The 7,345-nt window shown below is 34.2% G+C and overlaps 1 pseudogene; it reads right to left on the bottom strand.

The window, feature by feature from the left end:
* Positions 1 to 1,295: 1,295 nt before the first annotated feature.
* On the bottom strand, positions 1,296 to 1,787 carry LOC145813710 (putative glutamate carboxypeptidase LAMP1 pseudogene; annotated as a pseudogene).
* Positions 1,788 to 7,345: the final 5,558 nt, after the last annotated feature.

Raw genomic sequence — 7,345 nt, forward strand, 5'->3', positions numbered from 1 at the left:
TTATAATTTGAATAGATCTATTAAATGTCTTAATAAGATAAATGTGTAAAAGATAAATTTAAAAATTATCCTGCTTTATTATATATATATATATATATATACACACACATGATGTATCACAAGCCTTGATCCCGATGTAATTGGTTGACGGATAAATTTAATTTTCAACTCAAAACAAAAGAACCATCCACCGAAATAACAGTGGACCTCACATCCACTCCATAACAAAGATCTTAAGATTTTGCGACAGATGTACAACACAATCTTCTGAAGAAAATCACGCTCCCGAGGGTCAAATCCAGACATCCTGCGTAAGAAAAAAGATGAAGCTCCACTAGACTACCACCCCCGTGGGAATGTCCATAGCAGTCTTTAGTTAATAATAGTCACATCATTGTCCACAGTGTCCTTCGTTAATAAAAATTGAGTTTTATTGCAATTACAAATTAAACTGTATTTGTACCAATGACGAATATGTGTGACAGAATCTGTAAGTGAGATTTAAGTAAGAAAAAGGGATTTCTTTTTTAAGAAACCCTCATCACCTCTAATGTATCGTAATTAATTAACTTTTTATTTTTGATTTTTTTTCTCTTATTTTTGGTTGACATGTGTTTATAGGAATTGTAAGGGTTAAAAAAAAAAAGTTTGTATCATTTCTGATAATCTTTAGAAAAAGGTTGGGACCCTCTTTTTGGAGAATTTTTATCACTCTCAATATATGTGATTGGCCAACTTATTTTATTTTATTTTTATTTTTTTCTTCCTATCACTACAAGAAAATGCATGTTTGGCGACTACAATTGGCGACCAAACCAATTTTAGTCGCCAAAAACACCGCATTCATCGACTAAATATTGGCTTCGGTCGGCATTGAGTGAAACCTTTTAGCGACTAAAGTGTTTTCGTCGCCATAAACTGAGCCGAAAAAAGGGCTTCGAGGGCCGCAATTTGAGAGCAGCCCCCAAAGCACTACGGGGATGGCACGGGTAGCTTCCTCATGTCAAATAGGACCTGTGGGGACAGACGGGATGTAATTAGCACATGTACGTTGGGAGTTAGCGTGATAAACGCCATAAACTGAACCGAAAAAAGGGCTTCGAGGGCCGAAATTTGAGAGCAGCCCCCAAAGCACTACGGGGATGGCACGGGTAGCTTCCTCATGTCAAATAGGACCTGTGGGGACAGACGGGACGTAATTACCACGTGTACGTTGGGAGTTAGCATGAAAAATGCCATAAACTGAGCCGAAAAGAGGGCTTCGAGGGCCAAAAGCCATCTACCTATGATAATGGTTAACCTGCCCATGTAGTACTATGGACACTTACCATATAACTAAGCTCTAAAATTCCAGGTCCTGGTCCAACTCTGTAAACTGGTGCATCAATGCCTTCTTGCCAATCATCACTGGCTACGGGCCCACCTATAGATCTCATGATTGCATCGCTATTCGCCCAGGACACTGGCAATGAAGGGATGTGTGGAACATCATCTCTTTGTTCCACCTCATCATCTGATAGCCTCTCGCATGCCCGGGAACTAGGCCAACCGGGTGTGGTAGGATCACCAGTCCCACGAAACACTGATCCCACCTGGAGTCCACTTGGCGACATCCACTTGTCATCAGGAAACCACTTTGTACTACCTCCCCCGCCCCCGTAGTCCTTCCTATCTGTATAGATTAATACCCCTACAGCACCTGCATCATAAGCATTCGCCACAATGTCCCCTCTAAATATCTGTCCATATTTTGCTAGTGCAACAGTGCCGGACATATTCACTCCCATTTTGAGGTATTGTCTGATATGGATAGGAGTAGGTTATGATAGGAGGATTTTGGAGGGGATGAAAGGAAGAGGAAGGAGATAGAGGTGGCTATGGCTATGAAGGCTGTGGTGGCTTTTTTAATCATTGTAACTTTATTTTTTTGGGTTATGACAGAAAATCTGGGTGACTAAAATGGTTTTTGAAGAGGTTGAGTAAACAAGAACTCTGAGACACCTTTCTGAGAATACTAGAGAGAGAGAGAAAGAGAGAGTTTGTACTATTGTTCAATGAACAAACCCTTTATGTTGGAAAATTTTAATATAACGATGAAATCACATTATTATTAACCTATCATATTATTATTTTATGATAAGGTATTTAATTGGATGAGTGAACCTCACTACGTAACTGTGGTAGTTACTGGATGCATTAAATCTAATAGTTACATTTGTATTGTGAAATTTATCCATCTTACTTGATTTTTTATTATTAAATAATGATATTACGGGTTAATAATATTATAATATGATGGTTTTATTGTAGGTTTTCTCATGTATGTGACAATGGAACTAATGGGTATAATTTTTGTTGTGTAGATGGCTTTTGGCATTGACATGTGGATCTTCTAATTTTTTATCGGAAGATACACAGGTTGGGAAAGTTGGGAAGTTTTTTGTCGTCCTATACTTTTTGCTGTGGACTGTGGATGCATTGAACATATAATTTTTGACAGGGTAGAAAGTATTTTTGGAGCTTGTATTAATGAACCGTGGAATTTGGATGCATCGTACATATAATTTATGGTGGGGTACATAATATTTTTGGAGCTTGTATTACCTTTTGTCGTGGTACATATTACCATAGTAATTTGTACCTTGTCAAATGGTCATTACAATGCATAGTATAGTAAAAATGTTGTGTATAGAGGACATAATTTTGGTAATGTATTTGGAATGTATGATGTTATTATTTGTAATTGGAATATATATAGTTCGTTCGTACATAAGTTTACATTATTATTTGTAATTGGAATATTTATAGCAGGTGTTCATTTTTGTTTTATGGTTCTAAGTGAACCATGTAGATGATACATACAGGTTGTATACGTATTACAGGTTGCGGTGGATACATACAGGTTCGGACGAAATTTAGTAAAATTAAACAAACAAAACAAAAATATAAAATGACGCTTTTGGTGAGAAATCAATTTGTAGTTAAAAAGAAAAATCTTTTGGCGACTAAATTTTTAGTAGCCAAAACGAATAAAAATAGTTATGGCGACTAATAATTTAGTAGCCAAAAAAACTGGAAAATAATTATGGCGACTAAATGTGTAGTGGCTGAAGCTGAAAGGTCTTTTGGCGACAAAATTTTTGGTAGCCAAAACAACTCGAAAACTTCTATGGCGACAAGCTATTTTAGTAGCTAAAACCCCAACCAATTTTGGCGACTAAATCTTTAGTCGCCAAAACATAACAAAAATCATGGGCAACTAAACATTAGTCGTTGAAGTTTCACTATTAGCGACTAAAAACATTGCCGCCGTAGATATTGTATTTTTTAGCGACAAAAACATTAGTATCTAATAGTTGAGTTAAAATATTTAATGAACAGTTTGGGAGACTAACGGTTTAGTCGGCAATGTCTGTTATCCGCGACTAAGACTGTTTTCATCGCCAATACCTTCTTTTTTGCCTATTAACATGGTAGTCGGTATTTTGTACTACTTATGGCGATGAAATGAATTTTAGTCGCTAATGCCTTCGGCGACTATGTATGGCCGACAAATCCAACGACCAAATTATTTAGTCGGGAAATACTTTCAGCGACTAAAATATGTACTTTTGGCGACTAATTTTTTAGTCGCCAAAAGTGTATTTTCTTGTAGTGTATCTCTGACAAATATGTATCTGTAGAGATTATAGAGGTAAAAAAAAAAAAAAAAAAAAAAAAAAAGTCTATATCATTTCTGATAATCTGTATCCACTAGCTGACCCACGGGGACTAAGAGGAGGAGGGGGTGGCCGATGACCCCTGCAAAGCTTTGAATTTTATATGTAAATTTATTGCTTTTGATATTTGGTTTGTGGGACCTGTGCAATCAAAAACACTAATTCTTTATTTTATTTTATTTGTTAGCATAATATTAATGTAATGAATTTCATTATTATGGTATATTTTTAAGGATGAAATATCAATCACCTTGTTTGGTTTCTAATTTTTCAAAACACTTTTAAGAAAATTCTACTCTCTTATTTTTCGTGTTTTTTTTTTTATTTTTACTAAATTTTTTTAATATTTTAAGTAATTTTTTTACCTTTAGACACACCTAACATAAATACACCTAAAAAGTAAAAAAATCCATTAAATACCAAAAAATACAAAAAAAAATATAAGAATTCAGTACATTTTTTGTATTTTTTTGTATTTATTAATTTTTTAAAATATTTTTTCACAATTTTTTTACTTTTTAGATACATCTAAGTAAGGTGCATCTAAAAAAGTAAAAAAAAAATGTTTAAAATTTTAAAAATATTCACTAAAAACAAAAAAACACAAAAACAAAAAAAGTCAGTTTTTAAAAAACTTAATCCAAAAAACTCAAACCAAACACAGTGAATAAATCTTAAAATATAATCTTATGAACTGTTTAATTCTTTTTTTTTCTTTTTTTCTTTTTTTTTAATGAACACAAAAGTATCATTAAAGCAGAAATTATACAAAAAGATAGTCAGTTACCTCTTTGGGCTTAATTTTTTAGGGATAAAAGTGGATTTCTCAAAATGTGAAATTATACATTTGGGCAATCCGCACTATAGAGATTTTGGATTTTCTCTCATTCTATAACAAATTTCATATTACAAACAAAAACATAACACTCCAATAACGTAACACTCTAATGTAACACACAAAGAACTCCTTAATGTATTTTTCCAAAACGTAATAACATAACACTCCAAAAATATTTCTTAACATACTTTTCCTAAACATAACACTCCAATGTAATAAAAAAAAAACTCCTTAGTGTACTTTTTCCAAACGTAATGTTTCAATCAATGTAATCCCAAACGTAATACTCTAATGGCCCCGTTTGATGTAACTGTTAAAACAGATTATAGATTATAGCTTAACAGATTATAGATTATGACTTTAATCAGAAGCTCTTATTTTGTTTGGTGTAACTGTTGGATTATAGATTTAAGTTGCTGAGTAGTGTTTGTGAAATAAGCTGTAAAGTATCTTTTTCAATTAATTTTTATTTTTTTGTTATTCATTACTTGTCTACATTTCTCATAAAAAATAATAATGATAATCTAAATTCCATTTGGGTCTTTTTCTTTTCTTAAAAAAGTAAAAAATAAAAAAATCTTAGAGTATAACCGTAAAGTAACATATCTACAACAGAAGCTGATAATCAGAAGCAAGGGGTGCGCAGCTTCTCAGAATCAGCTTTTTTAAGTTAAAATAAGTTGTTAGAATTAAAAATTGTTTGAAATAAGTTTAACTTGTCGTCCAAAATAGCTTTTCAAAAGGTAGAAGCTATAAGTTGGCTCAAAAAAATCCAAACAAACACCCCCAATATAACACACTCCAATGTAACACACAAAAACACTAAAAAACTTTTTAGTGTACTTTTTCCAAACGTAATACTCACAGTTTAAAATTATACATTTACCCAAAGCTTACTAAGGAATTTTTGTGCTCATGTTGAAATGGTTTGAAAAATCTCACATCTTTTGAAATAGTTTGAAGAATCCCACATCTTTTTTTTTTTTTTTTTGAGTAGTACATTAAGAGTGTTACGTTTAGAAAAAGTATACCAAAATATTTTTTTTTGTATGTTACATTGAAATGTTACACTAAGGAGTTTTTTTGGAATGTTATATTGGAGTGTTACGCTTGGAAAAAGTACACTAATGAGTTTTTTTTTTTTTTTTAAGTGTTACACTAATAAGTTTTTTTTAAAGTGTTATATTGGAGTATTACATTTGAAAAAGTATACTAAGGATTTTTTTTGAAGTATTATATTAGAATATTACGTTTAGGAAAAGTACACTAGTGAGGTTTTTTTGAATGTTATATTAAGGAGTTTTTTTTTTTAGTATTATATTGGAGCATTACATTTGAGAAAAATACACTAAGAAATGTGTTACATTGAAGTGTTACTGTCATGACCCGAACCCACTCCCATGGGTTAAGGACATAACCGGCCGGTAATCATGAAATTACCTACGGCCTCAAACCAAATCAGACATAACTCATCAGAGTAAAGGGGCCAAACGGAAGCAGAATTTAAAACTTTATCCATAGAGTTGTGCTTACATGGCACATCATAACAAACCATACATAAAGATATTAATAACTCACATTAGACAATACAGTAGCATAAAGTTCTGTACAGACAGGATCATTCAAGTCTAGGTCAGTCAATCAAAACTATATACCAACGTATCAAAGTCCTCGCCAACATGGCAAAATGCACAAGATAGCAAGAGGGTGAAGACGTGTCTCGCGCGTGAGACGTAAGGGCTGACTCCTCAAAACCTTGGTTGTTCCACACAGACTTCACTGAGGCTGGGTTTGGACCGCTCTTGGCTCACCTACATACACATGAATGAGCGTGAGCGAAAGCTCAGTGAACAATATTGAATAAAGAAGATACATTAGAATAACATACGACAAATGGCCTTGGGCCCAATTCATATTCTATCTAATATATATATATAGGTATACATAGGGCAGGTGACTGCAGTTCCAAACATATCAGACGGCCTCGAGCCCAATCCATTCATGTCAAACTGGCCTTTGGCCCATTCACACTTTCATTAGTGTCAAACTGGCCTTTGGCCCATTCATACTTTCATTAGTGTTCATTAGTGTCAAACTGGCCCTTGGCCCATTCATTCCATCTTTCATGTCAGCTTGGTCTTTGGCCCATTCATTCTCTCATTCGTGTCAAACTGGCCTTTGGCTCATTCATTCATGTCATACGGCTTCTGGCCCATTTATTTATGTCATACATGTCAAACTGGCCTTTGGCCCATTCACTTTATCATTCATGTCAGACTGGCCTTTGGCCCATTCATTTTCTTATTCGTGTCAGACTGGCCTTTGACCCATTCATTCTCTTATTCATGTCAGACTATCATTCATGTCAGACTGGCCTTTGGCCCATTCATTCTCTTATTCGTGTCAAACTGGCCTTTGGCCCATTCATTCATGTCATACGGGCTCTAGCCCATTCATTTATGTCATACATGTCAAATTGGCCTTTGGCCCATTCACTTTATCATTCATGTCAGACTGGCCTTTGACCCGTTCACATTTTCATTCATGTCAGACTGGCATGCAGCCCATTCACATTTTCGTATCGAATTGGCCTTTGGCCCATTCGCTCTTTAGGCATAGCAAACGTTTGTCCACAATTCAAATTAACAGACTTATAGGAAGCTAAGCAATTGGACAAATAGCATATTCCATATATCTTTATCAAGATACTACTCACAGTGATCAGTTGGTTGATTTGCCCTGGGGCTTGACCCTACACATCACATAACACAAATGGGTCACAGATGAT

The sequence above is a fragment of the Camellia sinensis genome, chromosome 1, assembly GCF_055761805.1.
Source record: "Camellia sinensis isolate YWXY chromosome 1, ASM5576180v1, whole genome shotgun sequence".
Taxonomy (NCBI): Eukaryota; Viridiplantae; Streptophyta; class Magnoliopsida; order Ericales; family Theaceae; genus Camellia; species Camellia sinensis.